Below are 25,210 nucleotides of genomic sequence, written 5' to 3' on the forward strand. Positions count from 1 at the left end.
CTGTGCTGCTGGAAATCTCCTGATGACTCAGGTCTCCTTCTGTGAACTCTCATGAACTATTCATTTTCACCAGAGGCAGTGACATCTTCCCTTTGCTTTGCACAAATGCTTTGCCGTTAGCATATGAAAGTTATAAATGTTCAGTTATTAAAATGGTTACCTACTTCCGAGGTCATTGCCTGCAGTTTTTATATGACTTGCAAGCTAAAAACAGTCTTTGGTTTTATTTTATTTTATTTTATTTTTAATGGTTAGAAGAAGAATCAGAAGAGGAATAGTATTTCATGACACATGAAAATTACATTGACTTCAAGTTTCAGAGTCTAACACCACAAAGCATCTGGGTTGTGCCTGCACCAAGGTCCAGGGCCAAGTGCCCTAAGTAGCCTCGGTGCCCAAGGGAACACAACATTAAATAGCAAGTAAAAGTCAGTGTGACAAGTTGAGAGGGACAGTGCGGAAGAAAGGAGAGAGTTTTATATGTATTACCTTCAATAACCTTCTTCTGCCTTTTTGGGGGGGCCAGTACCCAAGGCATATGGATGTTCTCAAGCCAGGGGTCTATTCAGAGCTGTAGCCACCGGCCTACGCCACAGCCACAGCAACTCAGGATCCGAGCCGTGTCTGCAACTTAGACCACAGCTCACGGCAACGCTGGCTCCTTAACCCACTGAGTGAGGCCAGGGATCAAACCCACCTCATGCTTCCTAGTCGGATTCATTTCCACTGCACCACAACAGGAACTCCTGGCAAAAGATTAACAAGAGAAAAACAATTAACAAATGTATATTTGTATATTTAAGGTATATTTGTGTGTGTGTAAAGGTATATGTAATAAATGCCTATGCGCAAGAGAGCTCGGTGAGGAGTGCTTCAAAGAGATGGTGAGAACTTGGTCTTATGTAGCATCCTAGCAAAGTACAGTAAGTTTGTAGAGAAGCAACAAGACAAAGGAAAAGGGCTCTGAACTTCTAGGGGCAGCAAACTGGGGGAAGTAAATATGTGGGGAAACTAATGCAAGATCAGGGCCACTTAGTAAGATTTGCTGTGTCGCATCCTCTGGTGCTGTCTCTGGGCTATTGAGAATCTAGGGTTGGCGTTCCCATCATGGTGCAGGGGAAGCGAATCCGACTAGGAGCCATGAGGTTGCAGGTTCAATCCCTGGCCTCGCTCAGTGGGTCAAGGATCTGGCATTGCCATGAGCTGTGGTGTAGGTTGTAGATGTGGCTCGGATCTGGCGTGGCTGTGGCTGTGATGTAGGCCGGCGGCTACAGCTCTGATTAGACCCCTAGCCTGTGCACCTCCATATGCCACAAGCACTTCCCTAAAAAGACAAAAAAAAAAAAAAAAAACGCTTGTTTCGGGTGATGAAGAATTGTCCTGTCTTTCCTGTCCTGCCGGGGGGGAGGGGGGGGGGGGTTCCTGTGTCTTTTTTTCGTTTGCCCTCAGCCCAAAGTAATTCTCCTACCGGAGTGGCATATTTCGTAGTGGCATACTCTGAATCCCTCCTTCAGGTAAAATGAGTGTACAGATATGTCTTCGAGGCTTGGCTTTCTTTTGATGTATACCCCGAAGTGCAATAGCTAAGTCACACAGTAATTCCATTTTTAATACTTTGAAGAACTGCCCTATTGTTTCCCACAGCAACCACACCAGTTTACCTTCCCACCGCAGGACACAAGGCTGCCAGTGTCTCCGCATCCTCGCCAACACTTGTATTTCCTGTTTCCTGGATAATAGCCATCCCGATCCGCGTGAGGTGGTTATCACTGTGGTTTTGATTTGAAAGACATTGCTTCTTTAGTTCTGACTCCTGGTGGCAGCTCCATCACTGCCGCTCTAACCTAAGCAAGAATTCTCTCCCAGTTGGATTTCTGCAAAAGCCTCCTAGGTGGTCTCCAGCATCCACCTGGGCCTGCAGTCCATTCTCAACAGAGAGCTGCAGTGATCCCGTTCAAAACCCTGACAAATCTCGTCTCCCCTTTCAAGCCTAAAGGCCCTTTGTCCCCTCACTCCACCCCTGCTGGACCTCGTGGACTGCTCTCCTGCTCAGCCTTGCTTCTCGCTCTTACTTCCTGGGTTCCCTCTTGCTCAACTTCCTGGAGTTCGTGCTCTAATGTCCCCTCGGTGAAGTCTTCCCTGTCTTCCTTAGTGAAATTACAGCCCCCCTCCTGCACCCAGATGGCACTCGACCCTCATTCGTTCCCCCCAGAAAACTGTTCACTATCCCACATAGCCTGTATTTTACTTATTAATCTGGTTTTTGTCCACTCAAGTACCACAGGGGCAGAATTCCTGTCTTGTACATGGCTGCACCCTGAGCACAAGGTCAGGGCCTGGCACATGGCACGTGGCAGGCACTCAGTAGTTGAATGAGTGAGGAGACCAGCCAGGGCCCCAAGAGGAAGAAATGAAGCCTCCTGGCCCGAAATTGCTGACAACGATCCACCAGGCAGTGATCGAATTTATAAGCAGCCTTGCCAGAGGCTGCCTCTCACTGGCTGAAGGACTGTTTCAATGAAGGGAGAGGGTTCTTGATATGAGGGTTCAAGTACAGCTTCTTCCTGAGCTGCAGGTTGCTCCCCCCCCCGCCCCTCCCTCTCTTCCTTCCCCTTCTCTGCCTGAGTCCCTGCACCTGTGTTTCACAGTCATGGAAATAGGAGTTCCCCTTGTGGCGCAGCAGAAACTAACAGTATCCAGGAGGACACAGGTTCGATCCCTGGCCTCGATCAGTGGGTCGGGGATCCAGCATTGCGGTGAGCTGTGGTGTAGGTCACAGACAGGCACAGATCCCACATTGCTGTGGCTGTGGTGGAGGCCCGGCAGCTACAGCTCCGATTCGACCCCCAGCCTAGGAACCTCCATATGCCCCACATGCAGCCCAAGCAAAAAACCCACAACCAAACAACAAAAAATAGTCATGGAAATAAACAGCCATAGGCAACAAAAAAGGAGTGGCCCTTGTAGGACGTGTACATCTGTCCTCTCCCCACCACAGCCACCCACCCAAAGGTGGAGGTTGCGACCCAGTCACTGCTACCTGAGCAAAAGTCGGGTAACGGAACTCCTCTCAGTTTTTGTTAGCAATTAGGAGAATCACCCACATCGGAGTGTGGATTGTCTGGGGAGGGTTAAGTCACTCGAAAGCGTAACAGTGTAGAAACGTGAGTATATGTTTCCCTTCAATTAAAACAAAAGTTTAAGAAAAGTAAGTGTGATGTCTTCGATGTAAGTGACCTTAATGATCACAGCATTTATTTTTCACCTGAGCCAAAACCTGCTCCCACTTGGTTGGTTTTCTCACTGAAAGGCCAGAGTCCTTTCACTTAACACCCTTAATGAGAGTTACTGGTTGTGGAGGCTGAGTGGATTGGCAATAGAAATGCAAACAGGTCTGTTAAGGGAGGTTGGTGACTCTGAATACAGACCAGACGACTGCAGCTTTGTCTTTGCAAATGCTGAGCACTCGTTCAAATGCAGAATATTCCTCTTTTAGCTAGGAGCTGAGAAGCCTTAGATTTACAGACCTCGTATTCTTGGTCACCCTTGGGGGTGGAAATCGCTTTGTTATAATGCACATAACACGTCCTCTCCTGGATTTTAGCCTCAGTCTGCTGGCTGAGGGCTCAAATTTTTTTTCTCCTGCTCTGACTTTCCCAGATTCACGTTTCCATCACCTGTTTAAATCTCCAACAAGATGTTTCAAGTTTAAGATACAGGAAATTGGCCTCTTGATTTCCCCCCACCAAACCCCCGGGACTTGGCACCACACTTCCTGCCGCCTGTCTGTCAGCCAGTGCTGTCGACCTCGTCTACACAATACTTCAAACCCACCCGCTTCCTCCATCCCAACGCAGCCGTCTTTTTTTCCTCTTCTTTCTTTTTTAGGGGGGCATCTGCGGCATATGGAGGTTCCCAGGCTAGGCATCGAATCAGAGCCACACCTACCAGCCACAGCCACAGCCACAGCCACAGCCACAGCCATGCAGGATCCCTAACCTACTGAGCGAGGCCAGGGATCTAACTCGCATCCTCATGGATCGTAGTCGGGATCGTTAGCCACTGAGCCACGGCGGGGACTCTGCCACAGCCAGCTTGCCACATCTCCATCGTCCCTCCCCGTCCCCATCGCGACACCCCCGACCCACGTGCCCGCTCTCCCCAGAGCTTCTCTCCTGTCCATTCTCTCCATAGCAGTGAAAGTGATCCTAAAACGTAAATCAGATTGGCTCACACTGGCCCTTTAAAAAGCTTGTACTGATGCACTGATAAACACTACAATGTGGATGAACCTAGAAAACATTTTTCTGAGTGAAAAGAAACCGGTCATGTTGCCGAAACAGCCTCTGTCCACCGTCGCCGAGTAGAAATGGGAAGACAGAGTTTTGGATGAAGGAGAAAAAAATAACTTTATTGCTTTGCCAGGCAAAGCAGAGTCGCAGCAGGCTAATGCCCTTTTAAAGACTATCCCCCCCCCCAACCCCCTTGGGAAGAATTGCGAGGAGTTTTATAGTAAAAAGGAGAAAAACAGGTTTTCAGATAGCCATCAGGATCGGGACAAACATGCATTCTTCTTTCTTTGGGGGGCCTTGGTCATCAAAGCTGGGGTCGTGACGGTGGTCTTCTGGGTTGTTGCCTAGAATAACAGGACTTGCAAAAAGGGCATATTGATCAGAGATGAGAACAAACTAGGAAAGTTCCTGAAAAACATCATGTGCTAATGATCTTTTTTAACCCACAGGCAATTGTGCTCAGGGTGCCTCATCTTTAGCTTAGGGGGGATTGTGTTTGGGGTGCCATTAAACCAGCGAGAAGGACAAGGAAGTACTCTAAACTGTGCAGTTTTAAAGTCTTCATTTCTGAAAGAAGCATAAGCAATAGCACTTTTCTCTTAGGTGTATAAGATGCCTATATCATTATGTGTATCCCTTGAGAGGGAACCGGGATCCTGCCCCAAGGCTGTACTATTGTTTTTTGACTCTTCCTCCCTTGTCTTTGCACCCGCTTCCTTCCCTGATCAGCAACTGTCTGAACCTGTCCCTTGGAACTCAGGGAAGGTCATGGAAGCTGAATGAGGGCCATTTCCTAAGAACAAGAAATGGGGGACACAGACGGGCTTTTGTGCCCCGGAGTCCCATGGAGCCCTACTCAGTTACAGTCGCAAAAAGCCGTCTAGTATACGATTCCATTTATATGAAGTGTCCAGAATAGGCAAATCTGTGGAGACAGAAAGCAGCTTAGTGGTTGCCAGAGGCTGGAGGTTAGGTGGGTGGAGGGAGCGACAGGAATGCACATCACAATGGTGAATTCTATGTTATGTGAGTTTTGCCACAGTTTTAAAAAAAGAAAAGCTCCGGTGGCTTCTTATTGCAGTCTTTAAAATCAGACCCCTTATCATCGTCCCCAAAGCCCACCCAGCGGCCCCTGGCTCCCTCTCCTTACACTGTGAGCCTCCCCCACAGCCTGCTCTGGGCAACCCTGCCATGCCTGCCCCCAGCCCCTCTGCTCAGGCTGTCCCCTCCGCCTGTGTCTCCAGCCCTGTCACAGGCCTGGCTCCTTGTGGCCTTTGGCCCTTTCTATCTCCGCATCCTCAGCTCTCTGCTTCCTACCTTGCACTGATCACAACTTTCTCTACTCGCTTCGTTTACTCGGGTTTTCTGTTGCCCCCGTGAAACAGTGTGACTTCTGTGAGGCAGGACCGCGCCTGTTCTCTACTTCCAGAATCTAGACAGCACCTGGTTACTGCAGACAATCTTGACATTTACAGAATGAGTGGAAAAAAAATAATTTTTTTTGAGTGTCAAAAAAATAATTCATTTTGAGTGTCAAATGAATGAATGAATGAATGAAGCTTTGTTAAGAATATAGAACCCTTTCTTTTTTTTTTTTTTTTTCGTCTTTTCTTAGGCCTCTTCCCATGGCATATGGAGGTTCCCAGGCTAGGGGTCGAATCGGAGCCATAGCTGCCGGCCTATGCCACAGCTACAGCAACGTGGGATCCGAGCTGCGTCTGCGACCTACACCACAGCTCACGGCAACACCGGATCCTTAACCCACTGACCAAGGCCAGGGATCAAACCCGCAAGCTCATGGTCGGAACCCCTTCTTTGCACTTTGTAGTGGGGAAAAGCACACACACTACCTATGAAAGGTCACTGGGCAGGAAATTGGACGTTGTGCGTATGTCAAACAGGTGTTTCTCAGGAGACTAACTTGTGCTGCTCTTGGGACCTGACGAAAAGCTTCTGGTGACAGAATGTAAAGCTTAGCCTGTCTCTGAGGAATATACACCTTCTTCAGCAGCAAGTTCTTTTAGCACAAAGGCTAATTCAGGAAAAATGCAAGTGTTTACAGGCCTCATTTTTTTTTTTCTCGGTCAAGATGATGTGAGCTTTACTGAATGCTATGTAGAGACAAGATACTCTTACAGTGAGATAACCTAGTTTACTGACTAGAAGAATTTCATTAAAGGAATTGTATCATTGGAGTTCCATCATTGGTTAACGAACCCAACTAGTATCCTTGAGGACGCAGGTTCTATCCCTGGCCTCATTCAGTGGGTTAAGGAGCCGGCATTGACATGAGCTGTGGTGTAGATGGCAGACCTGGCTCGGATCCCCGTATTGCCGTGGCTGTGGTGTAGGCCGCAGCTACAGCTCTGATTGGACCCCTAGCCTGGGAACCTCCGTATGCCCCTGGTGTGGCCCTTTAAAAAAAAGAAAAGAAAATGCCTACGATCATAAACCTTTAAACAGGTTTGCTGTTCTTAGGATTTTTCCTTTCAATGTCAGGCCGACACTCCCCTTCCAAGGAGGCCTGGAGGGGATTGAGGGCCTCTTCTCTCTGTTCTATGTCCAAGTTTTCTGAAAGGCCAGAGACCTGGCCCTGGCGCTGAGAGTTGGGATTCCAGGACCGAGAAAGCCACAAACATGGGTCCTTCCAGCCCTTCCCTGCACACTCTTCACACTACACACGTGCTCACACACACAGATGCAGAGTGCAGTGGAATTTCCAGCTTGGACAGGGAGAAGGAATGTCTATGGAGGCCCACGATAGCCAGGCAGCTAATCCAGCCTGGCGTCATTCCCAGGGCTGGGCGTCCCTGGTGTCGTCCAGACCAGAGTCCACGCCCAGTCACCTCTGATCAACCAACCGCCCAGCCTCTCAGCTCTTCTCCCGGACCCACCCTCTCTCTCGGGGCAGAGTGTATGCTGGGGAGACTCAAAGGGCAGGGGGTGAAAGGGCCCAGAGGAGAGAGGAGAAAAGAAGGCCTCTCCTCCCCTCCCCGGCTCAGCACTTGAGCAGAGCCCATGTGGGGGCAGACGCCCTGCTCACCCAATCCCTGCAGTGGATAATGGGAAATTAAAGCAATTCTGGAGATAAGAGCGGTCCGCGCCTCAAACCCTTCTTTCCATTGTAGGCGGATGAGGACTGTCTCTGTTCTCTGCTTTGTGCCGCCACAGCAACAAGGTATCTTTAAACTTTCATAAAGATACCTTAATAAAGAGCAGCTAATCTTTATGCGCTTTCATGCCCTTATCCATGCAGAACAGTCTCTGCCCTGTGCCCTGGGTGTTGCCCTTTGCAGAAACTATATACCCTGTTCTTTCACATGAAATGAGCTCAGTGACTTTATTTCACCCTTTAGAAACCACCCATGAAAGGAGCAACCCTGCAGAGTTTCGATTGCTTAAAAATTGGTTTATAAAACATAAAAACTGTCTTCAGTAGGCACTCCTGTGCACAATATTACAATGAAATGCTATCTTTTTTATTGATTATTCCCTTGTAAATGAATCAGTGCTTGACTATAAAAGTGGAAACAAAGTACAGATGACTCTGCCCTCTCCTAACTGATGCTATTTTGATTTAAGACCAACACCTGACCTCAAGATAATTTTAATTTAGAATCTTTAAAATATAGTTTAGGTTTTCTACTACAAAATACAAGGCAAGGGTATAATAGAGCGGGGGAAGGGTAACCTGTAAACGTACAGACTTAAAAGATATATCAATCTGGAGTCCCCATGGTGGTGCAGCAGAAACCAATCTGACTAGGAACCATGAGGTTGCAGGTTTGATCCCTGGCTTCTCTTAGTGGGTTAAGGATCCGGTGTTGCCATGAGCTGTGGTGTAGGTTGCAGACACGGCTCGGATTCTGTGTTGCTGTGGCTCTGGCATAGGCCGGCGGCTACAGCTCCAATTCAACCCCGGCCTGGGAACCTCCATATGCCACGGGAGTGGCCCAAGAAACGGCAAAAAGACCAAAAAAAAAAAAAAAAAAATTTCCCATAATTTGAAGAAGTTAAAGGAGTTCTGTGGTGGCTCAATAGGTTAAAGATCTGATGTTGTTACTGCTGTGGCGTAGGTTCAATCCCTAGCCTGGAAACTTCCACATGTTGTGGATGCGACCAAAAAAAAAAAGTAATTAGGAGTTCCCATTGTGGCCCAGCTGTAATGAACCTGAACAGTAGTATCTGAGAGGATATGGGTTTGATCCCTGGCCCCACTCAGTGCGTTAAGGATCCAGCATTGCTGTGAGCTGTGGCATAGGTTACAGACATGGCTCTGATCCTGCGTTGCTGTGGCTGTGGCTTAGGCTGGCATCTGTAGCTCCGATTCGACCCCTATCGCAGATGTGGCCCTAAAATATAAAAATTAAATACACTTTTTTTGGCAGGGGGCACACCTGCAACATGTGGAAGTTCTCAGGCCAGGGATAAAACCTTCACCACAGCTGTAACCAGAGCCACAGCAGTGACCATGTTGGATCCTTAACCTGCTGAGCCACAAGGGAACTCCTGGAATACTTTCTAAAGATAGGGTTTTTCTGGCTTGTTCTAATCTACTTAGTAGAAAAATGGGTTGATTTCTAGTAAAAAAAAAAGAAAAGAAAAAAGAAAAAAAAAGGGTTGAAATGGCCAATTGACCCTGCCCACAGCACAGAGGTTGGGACCTTGTGAAATCCTGATTAGAGGTCAAGCCTTTTTTTTTTTTTTTTTTTTTTTTTTGCTTTTTAGGGCCACATCCATGGCATATGGAGGTTCCCAGGCTAGGTTCCACTGTGGCACAGTGGAAGTGAACCTGATTAGTAACCATGAGGACACAGGTTCAACCCCTGGCCTAACTCAGTGGGTTAAGGATCTGGCATTGCCATGAGCTGTGGTGTACGTCTCAGACGAGGCTCAGATCTGGCGTGGCTGTGGCTGTGGCATAGGTGGGTGGCTACAGCTCTGATTCGACCCCTAGCCTGGGAACCTCCATATGCCATGGGCTCAGTCATAAAAAGACAAAAAAAAAAAAAAAAAAAATAGGCAGACCTTGGAGATAATTAGGGTTGAATTCCAGACCACCATAATAAAGTAAATATCACAATAAAGCAAGATGCATGAATTAAAAAAAAAAAAAAGATAGGAAAAAGAGATCAGATCTGTGGTTGCCAGAGGCTGGCAGGGGGCTGGGAGGTGGGAGGGTGTGGGATGAATGAAGGTGATCAGAAGGTACAAACTTCCAGTTATAAGATAAATAGGTACTAGGTCTGTAACGTATGTGATTAATATAATTTACACTGCTGTGTATTATATATGAAAGTTGTTAAGAAAGTAAATCCTGGGAGTTCCCTTTGTGGCTCAGTAGGACAAGCATCTGACTAGCATCCATGAAGAGGCAGGTTCAATCCCTGGCCTCACTCAGTGGGTTAAGGATCCGGTGTTGCTGTGGCTGTGGTGTAGGCTGGCGGCTACAGCTCTGATTCGACCCCTAGCCTGGGAACCTCCATATGCCGCGGGTGCGGCCCTAACAAGACAAAAAAAAAAAAGTAAATCCTGGAGTTCCCTGTTGGCCTAGTGGTTTAAGGATCAGATGTTGTCACTGCTGTGGTTTGGGTCACTGCTATGGCACCAGTTCAATCCCTGGCCTGGGTACTTCTTCATGCCATGGGCACAGACAAAAAAAAAAAAAAAAAAGAGAGAGAGTAAATTCTAAGAGTTCTTTTCACAGGTGGGAAAAAAAGAATGTATCTGGAGTTCCTGCTGTAGCACAGTGCGTTGAGAATCCAACTACAGCAGCTCTGTTCTCCACAGAGGGGTGGGTTCCATCCCCGGCTAGTGCAGTGGCTTAAAGGATCCAGTGTTGCCGCAGCTGGGGTATAGTTCGCAGTTGTGGTTTGGATTCAGTCTCTGGCCTAGGAACTTCCATATACGCCAAGGCTGCAGCCATAAAATTAAAAAAAAAAAAAATTTTTTTTTTAAAGGATGTGTGTGTAGAAACTGGCCCCAGGTTGTATTCTAGGGGAGCATGTGTTAACAGAAAGGCATTATGGGGGAGTTGCCGTTGTGGCTCAGTGGTTGATGAACCTGACTAGGATCCATGAGGATGAGGGTTCAATCCCTGGCCTCGCTCAGTGGATTAAGGATCTGGAGTTGCTGTGAGCTGTGGTGCAGGTCACAGACGCGGCTTGGATCCCCCCTTGCTGTGGTTGCCGTGTAGGCTGGTTGTGGTGTAGCTCCGATTGGACCCCTGGCCTGGGAACCTCCATAGGCTGCAGGTGCTGCCCTAAGAAGTCAAAAGACAGAAAAATAAAATTTAAAAAAAGAAAGGCATTATGAGCCTTTCTTTGTAAACCCCAGTTCTTAGTCCCTGTGTAACTTCAGGCAAGCCACTTAACTCCAAGACTCAGTTTGTACATCTGGGAATGGGAAAATGAGATCTGCCCTGCAGCGTGCTTGCAAGGTCTCTGCAGTGAATAAGTGCCTGTGTGAGTGCTGGCTGGCATCTGAATGTGACTAGGTGTTGGAATTTAGACTATTTAACAGCCAGTGTTTCAAACAGTCGTTTTGACCCCAGACTGTTCCTCATTCAGCACCTATGGAGTGAGTGCCTTCTCGTCCTAGGCAGAATTCTGGGACAGTTGAGCAAAATAAACATGGCTCCTGGCTCCCACAGACCTTACAGACCACAGGGCAGCCCACGGAAGCTTGCTTAATACAGGACCTCCTGAAACAGAGGGTTGAGAGTCTAGGACTCTTACCCTAGCTCTCCTTCATCTTCCTGGTTCTATGGGAAAATTCAGGCCCCATTCCTGCTTCAGTGATGGGAGCACCTCTCACCTCACCATGCACTGCGGGGGCTCCTAGGAAGGCGAGATGGCCAGGAGCTCCCCAGAGGAGTTAAGCCAGATAGAGGGTGTCAGGATCAGGGCCCGGGACGTTGCATGGGGGGAAGACCACATCCGGCAGGCTGATGGATAGCCCTGGTTCCAATGTTTAGAAGGGACTTGGTTTCGGGAAGAGTCCTCCCTCTTGAAAACAGGCTCACCCCCTTGTGGATGGCGAGGGGTTGGGGGTTAGAAGCACAGTCCAAGGCAGCAACATCTCAAAGCTTTTCAGGGTAAGAGAGGGCACTGGTCCCCTGAACCACTGTCCTCAGGATGTCCCTGGAACATCATTGGAATAGGATCATCCTTGGAATTATGCTGGGTGTCATTGCTGCCCTTAGCAGGACCCAGGGATGATTGGCAATGGCATAAATGGGTGTCGACTTTGTCACAAAGCTGTCATCTATGCTGTAGTGCCCTAGGAGTGCCCACCTTCATGCCACAGGCCTTCTCTGAATCCTGCTTCTCCCCAGCCCTCTCAGGTGGTCCTGGATCTCCTAGAGATGCCCCTCCATGCGGGAGGCTCTTTGCTGGCCACACAGGACTACCATGGTGAACTGCTGGTGGGGCCAAGAGTCAGGACTACCATGGTGAACTGCTGGTGGTAGGGGTCGAATCGGAGCTGTAGCTGTCGGCCTACACCACAGCCACAGCGATGCCAGATCCGAGCTGCGTCTGCAATCTACACCACTGCTCACGGCAACGCCGGATCTTTAACCCACTGAGCGAGGCCAGGGATCGAACCTGCAACCTTGTGGTTCCTAGTCGGATTCATTTCCGCTGCGCCATGATGGGAACGCCTGCATGGAGGACTCTTAGTGTGGGCATTCACCCCAAGACCCTTGGGCTGGATGCAGTCAGAGAGGCTTCAGGCTGTGAATCTCTTTGCTAGAGTTGCTTTTTTTCCCCTTATTGCCAGAAGTTTTTGCTTTCTCTCACTGAGCTAGGGGAAGCTGGAGGTTGGGCCAGGGGAAAGAGCCTACAGGTGTTGCTGATGTAAGTAAGAACTTATGGCAGGTGCAGGAGAGATGCTCAGAAGACACCCATTGTGAGGGTACTGAGGTAGGCCAAGGGCTGGAACAGGAATGAGGTCATGGCCAGTGCGACTCCATAACAAAGACACGAGTTCACGGAGCTTGTGGTTGAAAACCAGGGAACTGGCCTAAGGGTGGCGGTCAAGGCCAAAGTGGAGTCAGATGCGAGACAGAAGGAACCTTGGAAGATAAATTGCATCAGATCAACTTAAATCCTACTTTGGAACTTTATTCCAGTAGACTGATAGGAAACTCTCAGTTGTGATCAGGCTTCCCTCCCCTTCCACGGCTACTCGGCTTCTATGATGTCGGAGACATAGAAAACCAGTCCGCCATGGTTTCAGCCCAACCATTGAGTCCCTTGAAGTCAGCCAATCTCGGCTTCTGTGCTACATCTAGACTCCAGGAACCCTTGCCTTCGTGAGGGTGGGTGCCCCAGAGCCAAGGATCCAGCCACCTGGTGTGCCACTTGGGCAATACCCTCTGAACACTTGCCATTCCCTGGAGCATTGCCAAGGTATAAGTGTGGGGGCCCCAACCCCTGGGACCAAAAATCCTTTCTCCTTCTCTGTGTCCCTCCTTGCTGCCTCAGAGTCACTCTCCTCTCATTCCTCTTCCTATTTGTTGTTGTTGTTATTGTTATTATGTTGGCCACACCCTATGGCATATGGAAGTTCTCATGCCAGGGATTGAACCCGCACCATAGCAGTGACAACAATGGATCCTTAACTTGCTGAGCCACCAGGACATTCTCCTCTTCCTTTTCCTTTCCATTTTTTTCTTTTTCAGCCACACCCCTGCCATATGGAAGTTCCCAAGCTAGGGATTGAATCCGAGCTGCAACTCCAACCTATACCACAATTGTAGCAACACCAGAGCCTTAACTCACTGTACCACAGTGGGTACTCCCCCTTCCTTATTATTTTTATTTTTTTTACATTTTTCAAGTGAAGTATAGTTGATATACAATGTTGTGCCAATTTCTACTGTACAGCCAAGTGACCCACATACATATACATTCCTTTTTTTTTTTTCCAGCCACGCCTTGGCATATGGCGTTCCTAGTCAGAGATCAGATCCAAGCTGCAGTTGCAACCTATGCCGCAACTGTGGCGACACCAGCTTTTAACCTACTGTGCTGGGCCCAGGATCAAATCTGTGTACTGGCCTTCCAGGGACACTGTTGATCCCATTGTGCCACAGCAGGAGCTCCTCCATTCCTTTTCTTATATTATCTCCCATCATGGTCTACCCAAGAGATTGGATGTAGTTCCCTGTGCTATATATACACACAGGGACCTCATTGCTTATCCATTCTGAATGTAAGAGCTTGTATCTACTAACCCCAAACGCTCAGTCCATCCCACTTCCTCCCCCTCCCCCTTGGCAGCCACAAAGTCTATTCTCTATGTCTGTGAATCTCTTTCTGTTCTGTAGACAGGTTCATTTGTGCCATATTTTAGATTCCAAATATAAGTGGTATCATATGGTATCTATCTTTCTCTTTCTGACTTACTTAGTATGCTAATCTCTAGTTGCATCCATGTTGCTGCAAATGGCATTATTTCATTCTTTTTTATGGCTGAGTAGTACCCCCTCTTCCTTCTTAAACTGGGGTGGTTCAAGGCTGCTAGCGCCTGCAGCCTGCAGTGTGGCCATGAGAATGCATCTTCCACACTGCATTACTTTACTCTGTTTCAAGTTCTTTCTTTTTTCCCATGAGCAGCCAGAAGAGACAAACTCATTTGGATTCATTAATAAATGTCTTCTTCCAAATTGCATATATCACAGGGAGAATGAAGGGGCTATTAGTCATTTCAGTAGGACAGTGGGACAGTATGAAATTAGAAGTCACAGGATCCTCATTTTAGTACCACCACCAAGTCAGCAAATGTGGGCAATTCGCTTTTCTCTGCCTTCATTTTCCATCCTCAAAAGAAGCTAACGAAACCATCCTTAGTTAGCTCACGAGACTGTTGTGATAATCAAAGGTGATAAATTGCCAGTGGGCATCTTGTATGTGGTATTAACTGCCATACACAGGCCAGGTTTTATTTTTATTTATTTGTCTTAGTAACTCATTTCATCGGATTGCTTTCTTAACATGGCACAGCACAGACATTGTGCTCTGCACACCCACATGACAAGTGTGCAAGGTATCTAAGAGCATGGTCCTGGTTAGAGGAGGTCACCGGGTCACAGCGCTTTCGCGTGCAGAGGGCAGCTTGGGTCAGGAGGCCCCATGCAAAGAGAGGAAGGCGCTGGGTAGCAAAGATGCTGTGGCACCTGTGGAAACGGAAAGTTTGGAGCCCGGGGAGCTCGCCACTGGTCAGAAGGAGAAGGGCCACTTCTAGTGAGCAAGTCCAAACAAGGGACAGGGCTTGAGGAGACAGAGGTCAAGGCGTGGAAGTCTGGGTAACAGGGCGCTGGAACCTCAGGCCCAGAGGAGCTGGTTCCCAAGAGCCAACTCCCACCACAGTTTGCTCGCAGGATTGTGAGTGGAGAAGTCGGGTCCAGGCAGAGGGACTCGGTGGTGGCGATCAAAGCCCAGGCGCCAAATGAGCGCTCAGCACCGGTAACAGCCGCTCTGTACTCAGGGTGTCATCCCCTGGGCGGACCCCAGGCTGCCAGACGGTGCTGCGGGCCACCGGTGGGAAACAGAGGGGTCCAGAGACGCAGGGCACCCCCCCCTGTGGTCACCCCACTGAGTGGCCAAGCTCAGGACTGTCTGAGTCCAATACCAGAGGAAATGGGCATCGCAGTCGGGCAAAGAGGGCAGGTCAGCCAGGCAAAGGGAAGAAGCTGCAAAGCTACGCTGATCTCACCCTACTGTCCCTTTCTGAAAGTGGCTCTGGGAGAACCCTTCACACGCAGGCAGCACCAAGTCTCACAGGCAGGGGCCCCACAGAGCCAGACAGTTCCTGGCACAAGAAACCACTTAGAGCAAATCTCAACTCAGGCAATCGCTTTGGCATTTTTCCAGCAATGTTTAGGAAGTCAGCTGCAGGGAAAACCTGAGCACTGCCAGTAAGGCTGGAAATTTCTTTTTCTTTTTTCTTTTTTTTTCTTTTCCTTTTTTTTTTTTTTTTTTTTAATCTTTAGGGCTGCACCCGAGGCATATGGAAGTTCCCAGGCTAGGGGTCTAATCAGAGCTGTAGCCGCCGGCCTATGCCACACAGGATTCGAGCCACATCTGAGAGCTACACCACAGCTCATGACAACACTGGATCCTTAATCCACTGAGCCAGGCCAGGGACCAAACCTGTGCCCTCATGGATACTTGTTGGGTTCATTACCGCTGAGCCACGACAGGAACTCCCAAGGCTGGAAATTTCTATAAGTAAAGGCTGTTTTTGCACAAAGACTAGGTAACAAGCTGGGGAAACTCTTAGGACATAATATTAGGAAAAGCAGGATATATGATGACTTTTTTGTATAAAAACGCCCAGAGATGTGCATAGCAAAGGTAACAGGGGTTCTTGGGTGCCGAATAGTTTTTTTCCTCCTTGTTTTCCAAATTTTAAAATAATGTGTTATATTTTTAAAAATTAGAATCATGAAGATGACGTGAATCCATGAATATTTATGATTCAGAGCCTGCTCTTTTAAGCAGGACATATAATAGAATGCAGACGATTGAAACTAAGAACACCGTGCACAGAGATGCAGGTACGACATTGGGTGCACAGTAACTGCTCAGTAAATAAGTAATAAGGGTGACTCAGTAACTCTGGAAATAGTGCTGAAGTGGTGGGCTGAGGGATGGAGGTCTTTCTTTGTATGAAATTTGCTTTAATGTTACATTGGCTTCCAAAACCACGAAGAAACCTAAACCATAAACCATAAACGAGACCCTACCAAAGGCCAATTTCTTAGGTCTCTTCAAAGATTAGACTCTAGGGAGTTCCCTGGTGGCTCAGCAGGTTAAGAATCCAGCGTTGTCACTGCTGTGGCTCTGGTTACTACAGTGATACAGGCTTGATCCCTGGCCTGGAAGTTTCTGTATGCTGTGGGCACAGCCCCCAACCCCACCTCACCCCCCGCAAAAAAAAAATAGAATCTGAAACAAAATTCTAAATCTGAAATAAGCCAAATAAGGCTAAACATGCTTTCTTTGTACACAGAGCAGATGCTCCAGCTCACCTTGTCAGCAGCACAGGCATCCGCATGGAGAGGCCTGTTTAGCCTTCAGTTATCTCTCAGATCTGCTCTGTATCCCAACAGAAGCTGCTGTGACACACGGGGTCAGAACAAAAGTCTGGAGCTCTAATTCCTTTTGAGCAGAGCTAATGGGGCACCTGGGGACGGAGCCCAGGGTCCTGGCTTCATTTCTTTTTTTCTTTCTTTTTTTTTTTTTCTGCTTTTTTAGGGCCACACCCGCAGCATATGGAGGTTCCCAGGCGAGGGGTGGAATTGGAGCTGTAGCTACCGGCCTACACCACAGCCACAGCAACGCCAGATCCTTAACCCACTGAGCGAGGCCAGGGATCGAACCCACAACCTCATGGTTCCTAGTTGGATTCATTTCTGTTGCACCATGATGGGAACTCCCTGGCTTCATTTCTTAGACACTTGAGACCTGGTCTTAGAGGAGACCAGTGGCCTCGTAGAGGCGTGTGGCCTGCCTGGGATCCCTGAGTGGCCCCAGGCTTGGCTGCATGGCCTGTGTGCCGTCCTTACCAACCCTTGGCATTTCAGGGTCAACCCTGAGGTGTCTGGGACCCAGTTCCAGGAAAGCCAAGGGACAGTGGCATCAGACAAGCCGGGCTGGGCTCAGCCAAGAGGGTGGGAGCAGGCCAGTGTCTCCGTCATGAGATGGTCAAGGAAGGTGGTGGTTGGTGTCTGGCCAGCAAGACAAATGCTGAATTGGCAGCACCGTTCACAGCTCTAAGCACTGGGTGCACCAGCAGGATGGCTTGCGGGACCTGAATCCCCACCATAATGTCCCCCAAAGCCACCCCAAGGAAGCAGGGTTCTTCCAGGTAGCTTTTAAAACAAGCTGGCTTAGAGTTCCCATCGTGGCGCAGTGGTTAACGAATCCGACTAGGAACCATGAGGTTGCGGGTTCGATCCCTGCCCTTGCTCAGTGGGTTAATGATCCGGCGTTGCCTTGAGCTGTGGTGTAGGTTGCAGACGCGGCTCGGATCTAGCTTTGCTGTGGCTCTGGTGTAGGCTGGCGGCTACAGCTCCGATGAGACCCCTAGCCTGGGGACTTCCATATGCCGAGGGAGCGGCCCAAGAAATGGCAAAAAGACAAAAAAAAAAAAACAAGCTGGCTCCCAGCTCCCTTCCAACCCACTTGCTGCTCCCAAATCCCTGCTAAATGGACATTTTAGAGTGTCGCTGGCTCCAGGGAAAGCTCTGGGAGAAACAGGTTTCCATCGGACTAAACCTTTCCATTGGGAAGTTACCCGCGCTCTCTGAGCCTCCATTTTCCTGCTGGGAAGTTGGGATAATATCACCTACATTTCTAGAATTATTGAGAGAACCTAGGAAAAGAACTGTGGGCTCTGTCAATTCTAAGACACTTGTTTTTTTTTTCATATATTATCTCTGAGTTGGGATGCACCTTACCATCAGTGGTATCTTATATTCCATGTATATAAAACCAACCCTTTGACTTCTCTGCCTTCACCCCAGAAGGGCCAGTAGCACCCCCTACTGCTTCCACCAGCACACTCCACCCTGTCCCAGAGCCAACTCTTAGGTCCCCCAAGTCAAGGGTATAGCAATAAGGGCCGGGGGGGTCTCTTAGCTACGGTGGTTTCCTCAACCCCTGACCCTCCTCGCATCCCATGTTGGTGGTTCTAACATTCATGTACCTGAACCCACGTAACGAAGGAGACAGCCCCACGGGAACTGCAGGGAAGGTGAACAGCTGGTGTCCCCATCTGAGCCCTTGACAACACCCCTCCCTGCTGGTGCCATATGGACCTAGAGCACCCTCCTTACTCTGGATTCAACCTTGGAGTTGTTGCATCTGTCTCACCTGTGAACCCGTGGGCCCACCCTGCGCACAGGTGTTCCTGAGGCATCTGCCAGCCTGGTGTTGGGCTCCGGATGCCTTTGCTTATTGAACCCTTGGATCTTTCCCCTGTGAGTTCAAAGTGAGTCTGTCCCAGCTCCTGATCGCCAACCAGCCTCCTTCATACATTGAGGCCCCTCCAGCTGTCCACACAGCTATAAGCCACCTGAGGATCTTACCCTGGGGCACCACCAGCTTTCTTCCAGATGCTCCAGTTCTAGCCTCAGTGTTGAGCCCATCCTGCCCTCCAGAGCTTTCAACAAGTTCTTCTCATTCTTTAGGACTCTTCCTGAGTGCTGCAAAACATTTAGCATTTCTGGCCTCTGACCACAAAATGCCAACTGCGCCCTCAAGTCATTGAGACAAGCAGAGAAAAAAGAAACTGCCTTCCCCCACCGCCATTTCCACTGCCTTCTGTGAGAACGTGGCTGTCCTTGCTTAACAATCACCAGGACAGGGGAGTTCCCGTCATGGCTCAGTGGTTAATGAATCCGACTAGGAACCATGAGGTTGCAGGTGTGATGCCTGGCCTCACAGTGGGTTAAGGATCTGGTGTTTCCGTGAGCTGTGGTGTAGGTCGCAGACATGGCTTAGAGCTGGCGTGGCTGTGGCTGTGGTGAAGGCCAGTGGCTACAGCTCCAATTAGACCCCTAGCCTGGGAACCTCCATATGCTGCAGATGCGGCCCTAGAAAAGGCAAAAAAAAAAGAGAGAGAGAGAAAAAAAAGCATCACCAGAACAAAGAGAAACTATAAATGTAACATAACACTGAAAAATACCTTCCAGGTTCGGTATTCCAATGTAATCTGGGTGGGCCAGACAGCATTTCTCCGCCTTCCAGATAATTCCTCATCATTCTCTATCCCGCTCTGTGCCTGGAGGCTGACCTGTAAGACCAAATGAATGGGCTCCTGTGACCTGGGCCGCTGTATGGGGGGGAGCCCAGACATGAGATCAGTGGAAGAACAAGAGGAAGATCAGAACCGTGTGTTCCCTCAGCACCCCCCCCCCCAAGAAGTCCCCTTGCTCTGCTGTCCTTCCACGGAAGGGTCCTCAGAAGTTGATTTTCTGTACACAGCTCCACTTCCAGGTTCTGGGAATCTTCTTTCCTCCAGCCCACAGAAAGTGACAGTTGGACTGCGAGCAGCCCCAGGGGTCCTGGGCTGTCCCTCGTGGTACCCTGTGCCATGCCCAGCCTGGAGTAAGTAGCCCGTCTGTCAAACCCTCCTTGCGTGATCCTAATTTGAGTGCGCCATCTGTTTCCTGTGAGAAATCAAACCCTGTGCTGTTGGCAACCCACCATCCTCCAGCTACAAACGGGTCACATGAAGATTAACTGTATTGTTTGGGTTCCCACTTACACCTGCTGATGAGGACGGACCGCCAGCGGCCTCAGAGCCTCCCTCAGATGTTCCTGAGCAGCTCCTGGCCCTGTGCACGCGTGCTCACCAGCAAGCTCTGACTTCTCGAGGCGTCTGCTGTTTCCTCCAGCGGGGCTGCTTCCACTGATACCCACTGCCTGTGCAGAGGGAGTGGGGTCTCCTCTTGCGATTCTGTCTGATACCCACAGTCAAGACAGTGTCACACAGGCACTGCCATTTCCACAAAAAGGTTCCACTGTGGCCTCCCTTGGGTGCTGCCACTCCCATGGTGTACCCATCAGGGTTCTACCAGCGAAGCCAAACCAATAGGAAAGGTAGACATATAAAGATATTGGAGTTCCTCCAGTGGTGCGGTGGGTTAAGAATCCAACTGCAGTCCCCTGGGTCCCTGTGGAAGTGTGGGTTCCATCCTTTGGCCCAGCACAGTGGGTCAAAGGATCCAGCGTTGCCTCAGCTGTGGCATAGGTTGCATTTGTGACTCAGATTCAATCCCTGAGCCAGGACCTGCCACATGCCACGGGTGCGGCTGTAAAATATTTTTTAAACGAAAAAAGAAATCTATTGCAAGGAATTGGCTTATGTGACTGTGGAGGCTGGCAAGTCTGAAATCTGGAGGGCAGGCCAGCTGGAAACTCCTAGGCGAGAGCTGAGGCTGTAATCCACAGATATCTTCTTCCTCAGGGAAACCTCAGTTCTGTCCTTAAGGCCTTTCGACTGATTAAATGAGGCCCGCCCAGATTATCAAGAATAATCTCCTTTACTTAAACTCACTTGCTGGTAGATGGCAGTAATCACATCCTCGCAGTACCTTCTCAGCCACGCCTGGGTTCGTGTTGGGCTGAATAACTGGGTGCCGTGGCTCAGCCAAGTTGACGCTCCAGAATAACATCACGCATGAGCACCACCCACGTCACGTCGGACGAGCAGGAGGCCAGGGCTGCGTGGTGCTCTCTGGCAAGCTCAGCGGGCTGAAGTGTGCTGTCTTCGCTGATATGTCCACGAAGAGGTGGGGAGCGAGGCCCTCCCCGACTCTGGCTATGTCCTCTGGCAGCCTTCCTCCCCTGCTCTGTTGGGGAAGAAGCCTGGCCAGTGCCACACTAACAAGAGCTGCTTAATTCTAATCCTTAGGAGGATTCCTAGGATCCGTGGCAATTCCCCAGAAGGACTCTGCTAGATCTGCCTGCGTCATATGCCCATTACTGAGAAACCTCATATTCAGGCATGGGGTACCCTAATTGGCAAAGATGGCACTATGTGGTGACCAGACAGATTCATTGCTTCCTGGACACAGGAGAAGACTACATTTCCCAGGTGCCTTCACATCCACAAGAAGCATGTGACCAATTCTAGCCAATGAAATGTGGCTGAAGACAGGTGTGCAACTTAAGAGTTGGCTCTTAAAATGTACCCCCTTCTCCTTCCTTTTTTTTTTTTTTTTTTTTTTTTGCTATTTCTTGGGCCGCTCCCGCGGCATATGGAGATTCCCAGGCTAGGGGTCCAATCGGAGCTGTACCCACTGGCCTACACCAGAGCCACAGCAACGCGGGATCCGAGCCGCGTCTGCAACCTACACCACAGCTCACGGCAATGCTGGATCGTTAACCCACTGAGCAAGGGCAGGGACCGAACCCGCAACCTCATGGTTCCTAGTCGGATTCGTTAACCACTGCGCCACGTCGGGAACTCCCCCCTTCTCCTTCCTAATCTTTCAGGCTCTCTGCTCATAAGTGGTGGTTGCACAGGTCTAACCAAGAACCCCAGAGAAACCCTACAGAACAGCGAAGACACTAAAAGGAAGAAGCTGTGTCTCTGAATTTCTGCTTATAGGAGAGCTTCCCGTGTCCTGCCCCTGTCTTCCAAAACCCTCATCAAGTTATGGGACCACTAAGAAATAAACTTACTGTGTTAAACCGCTGAGATTTGTGGTTCATCATTACCATAAACAAATTGGCTCAAATGCCCCCCTCCCCGGGACTGGACAGGTGGGGATTTTTGCTTAAAAGCACATCCGAATCATAAAGTGGAGGAGGGGCTGTTCCCAAAGGAAAGGAATGCGTGTCAGACAAAAAAGGAATAAACACCTCAACCCAATTATCTCACGTTTGGGAGTTCGTCCCAAGGAAATAATCCAAGAAGGAACCTAAAGTAATTTGAATAACGATGTTTATTGCAAAGCTAAATTTATAATGGCAACAGATTGGCAGTATCCCCAAAACTAAAAACCTGGAAGCAGCAAAGCAAAATATGGTCTATCAGTATAATGGATCCCATTGATACACGGCACCGTTATAGGAGAAAATGTTAAAAGGCAAATGCCAAGAGCGAAAGGCTTTAATCCTCTCCTTCTTCGAGACTTCCCCGGCAGCTGAATGCAGGAATTGAATCCTCAGAACCAGGGGTCTAAATCGCGAAGTCCTCACTGGAGCTGGAGTGGGAGGCTGAGCCAAAAATTGTGCAGGGGCCCTGGGGCTCCCGTTTGTGGGAAGAGACACAAGAAGGGACATGGGATGTGGGTTCAGAACCAGATCGAGGAGAGAAAAGTTTGAGCAGAAGAGGATCAAATTGAGGAAGCAGGGGAAGCAAGCATCCTGAGGGGGTCAGAGGGTGCCATGCTGTAGACAGTGTCTAGGGCTGGCTTTCAGGGTGGCTAGGCTGGCCGAGTAAGGGCCTGGAACTGCGGCCGATACCAATCTTCTAAATCCCCTAGACAGGGTCGGGCATCCCTCACTCACCGAGCAGAATGTCTTAGCCTCTTTGGAGAACTGCTTGATGGGGGGATGGGGCCCAGTAATCCTTCTGCCAGCTCATACCCTTTCGTTGGCACCAGGCGTTGGAGTTGGTCCTGAGGCAGGTAGGGGTTCGGTATTTCTGCACTGCCTGCCACCCTTGCCCCTCTTGCTGGGCTGGTTGTGGGGGTGTGGAGGGTGGTCTGGGGGTAGAAGAGAGTAGTTGAGGACGGAAGGGATCCACGTGAATGGGGAGCAGTGCCGTGGCTCTGTAGGAATTGGCATTTTCGGAGTTCCCACTGTGGCATAACAGAATCAGCGGCCCAGCACAGTGGGTTAAAAGGATCTAGTGTTGCCCCAGCTGTGGCGTAGGTCGCATCTGCAGATCAGATCGATCCCTAGCCAGGAAACTCCACATGCTGTGGGTTGGCCAAAAAAGGAAAAAAAAAAAAAAAAAAAAAAAAAAAAAAAGAACTGGCATTTCTGTTTTTAGCAAGGCCAGGTGACATGTATATGTCAGGAAGATCCTTAACCCACTGAGCAAGGCCAGGGATCGAACCCACATCCTCATGAATCCTAGTCAGGTTTGTTAACCGCTGAGCCACGAAGGGAACTCCAGGAATCTCAGTACTTACTTATTTGGTTCTTGTATTTTGCCTCTCTTCTTGTTTAAGTTTTATATCTTGTATCTCTTTGCTCAGTGTTTCCTGTAAGTTATCCATCTTTGCCTCCAGTTTATTTCCAATGTCTTGCATCATCTTCAGCATCAACAGTCTAAAGTCTTTTTCCTGGAGGCTGAGAATCTCTTCCTCGCTTAGCTGATTTTCTGGGGTTTTTCCTTTCTCCCTCATCTGAGTTATAGTTCTCTGTCTTTTCATTTTTATAGGTTTTTGGTGTGGTGACCTCTTGATGTGTCCTCCTCCTTTTCCTCTGGAGTAGGATATCTTTTTTAAGGTTTCCAGTCCATTTGGGTGAAGAGTGCTCAGTCTTTAGTTGTGAATTTTGTTGTTTTTAGGAGAGAAGTTGAGCTCCAGTCCTTCTATTCTGCCATCTTAATCCCATCTCCTCAGTACTTCTTATTTGGGAGCCACTTACAGGTGAGCAGAGCCTTTTGTTCAGCAGAATAATGACTCCCCAGAGACGTCCCTGTCCTGGAAATAGGTCACCTGCCAGGAGGAACTGAGGCTGCTAATCAGATAACCTTAAAACAGGAGAAATTATACTGGATTATCTGGATGGGCTCCAAGGAATCACGGGAGTCCTTTAAATGTGGAAGAGGTGGGCAGAACAGTCCGTGTCAGCGAGAGATCGGAAGATGCTCTGCCGCTGGCTTTGAAGATAGCGGACGTGGCCATGAGCCCGGCATGGGGGGAACTGGCCTCTAAAGGCTGGAAACGGCAAGGAAGTGGATTTTCCTCTGGAGCCTCCGGGGGGCCCACAGTTCTGTGGATACTTTGAGACCCGTTTCCAACCTCTGATCTCCAGGACTGTAAGATCATAAATTTGTGTTGTTTGGCCACGCCCATGGCATGTGGGAGTTCCCAGGCCAGGGATGGAAACCACACCACAGCAGCAACCTGGGCCGCTGCGGTGACAATGCCAAATCCTTAACCCGCTGCACCGCAGGGGAACTCCAGATTTGTGTTCCTTTAAGCTATTAAGTTTGCAGTGTTGCAGCAGCAGTGGGAAACTCCTCTCTTCCCGCCCAGGATAAGCATTGGGAACCTCCTCAGCATGCGACACACACAGAGACCTCTGAGATCTCAGAGCCCAACAGGCCCCAACCAGGACTGGTTTCAGAATCACCTGGGAACTTATGTTTATGTGTTTGTTAATTAATATCTTTTTTGCAGAATACATTGAGAACAAAAATATAACAAACGTATAACAAACAACCATGAATATTTACCACTTGAGAAACAAAAATCCGGAGTTCCCATTGTGGCTCAGTGAGTGAAGATCCCCATTAATATTCATGAGGATGTGGGTTCAATCCCTGGCCTCTCTCAGTGGGTTAAGGATCAGGCGTTGCTCTGGCCGTGGGGATAGCCCGCAGCTGTAGCTCTGATTCGGCCTCTAGCCTGGGAACTTCCATGTGCCACAGGTGTGGCCCTAAAAAGAAAAAAAGAAGGAACAAAAATTGCCAATTCAGTTTAGTATTCATATGACTCCCCCTGAAACTGAAAAAAATTGTGCAGTAATGACTAATCTACCCACCATAAGATTCTGTAATTTACATTTTACTGTTTATCACACATCAATCCATTTCCCCACCTGTCTAGTCATCCATCAACCCATCTTATTTTTTATGCATGTCAAAGTAAGTTACAAATGTGAGTATGCTTCATCAAACATATGTGTTTGTTTATGAGTTTTAAATTTTTTTGCAGTCAAATTGATATATATGGGTATTAAATATACCCTTCGATGAGTTTAAAAATGCGTGCACCCATGTAACTCAAACCCCTATGGAGATTTGGAGCATCGTCCTGTGGTTTTTTTTTTTTTTTTTTTTTTTTTTTTTTGCTTTTTAGGGTGCACCCGTGGCACATGGAAGTTCCTAGGCTAGGGGTCTAATCAGAGCTACAGCTGCTGGCCTACGCCACAGCCACAGCCATGCCAGATGTGAGCCACATCTGCGCCCTGCAGCACAGCTCATGGCAATGCCAGATCCTTAACCCACTGAGCAAGGCCGGGGATCGAACCTGTGTCCTCATGGATGCTAGTCAGATTCGTTAACCACTGAGCAACGATGGGAACTCCCTGGGAACTCCCGGTGTTCTTTTCTGTACATTCCTCCCCTATCCTCTTAGAGGCAACCTCTATAGTGATTTTTTTTTTTTTTTTTCCCCACCATGGATTTATCTGTTCTAGAACTTCACAAAAATG

At 48.9% G+C, this 25,210-nt stretch overlaps 2 long non-coding RNA genes across 4 annotated transcripts; one reads left to right on the top strand and one right to left on the bottom strand.

The window, feature by feature from the left end:
• LOC106505406 lies at nucleotides 3,969-20,451 on the bottom strand. 3 transcript variants are annotated; one of them, XR_001299818.2, is made up of 4 exons: nucleotides 20,367-20,451; nucleotides 18,993-19,100; nucleotides 18,394-18,510; nucleotides 3,969-4,650 (listed from the first exon to the last, which is right to left on the bottom strand). It is a non-coding gene; the product is annotated as an uncharacterized LOC106505406 (long non-coding RNA). The 3 variants fall into 3 exon arrangements; XR_002337432.1 differs by lacking the exon at nucleotides 20,367-20,451 and adding an exon at nucleotides 19,575-19,988; XR_001299820.2 differs by lacking the exon at nucleotides 3,969-4,650 and adding an exon at nucleotides 13,712-14,475.
• LOC106505407 lies at nucleotides 20,509-21,510 on the top strand. Its single transcript, XR_001299821.2, has 3 exons — nucleotides 20,509-20,601; nucleotides 20,724-20,906; nucleotides 21,308-21,510. It is a non-coding gene; the product is annotated as an uncharacterized LOC106505407 (long non-coding RNA).

This window comes from Sus scrofa, chromosome 12 (assembly GCF_000003025.6).
Source record: "Sus scrofa isolate TJ Tabasco breed Duroc chromosome 12, Sscrofa11.1, whole genome shotgun sequence".
NCBI lineage: Eukaryota > Metazoa > Chordata > Mammalia > Artiodactyla > Suidae > Sus > Sus scrofa.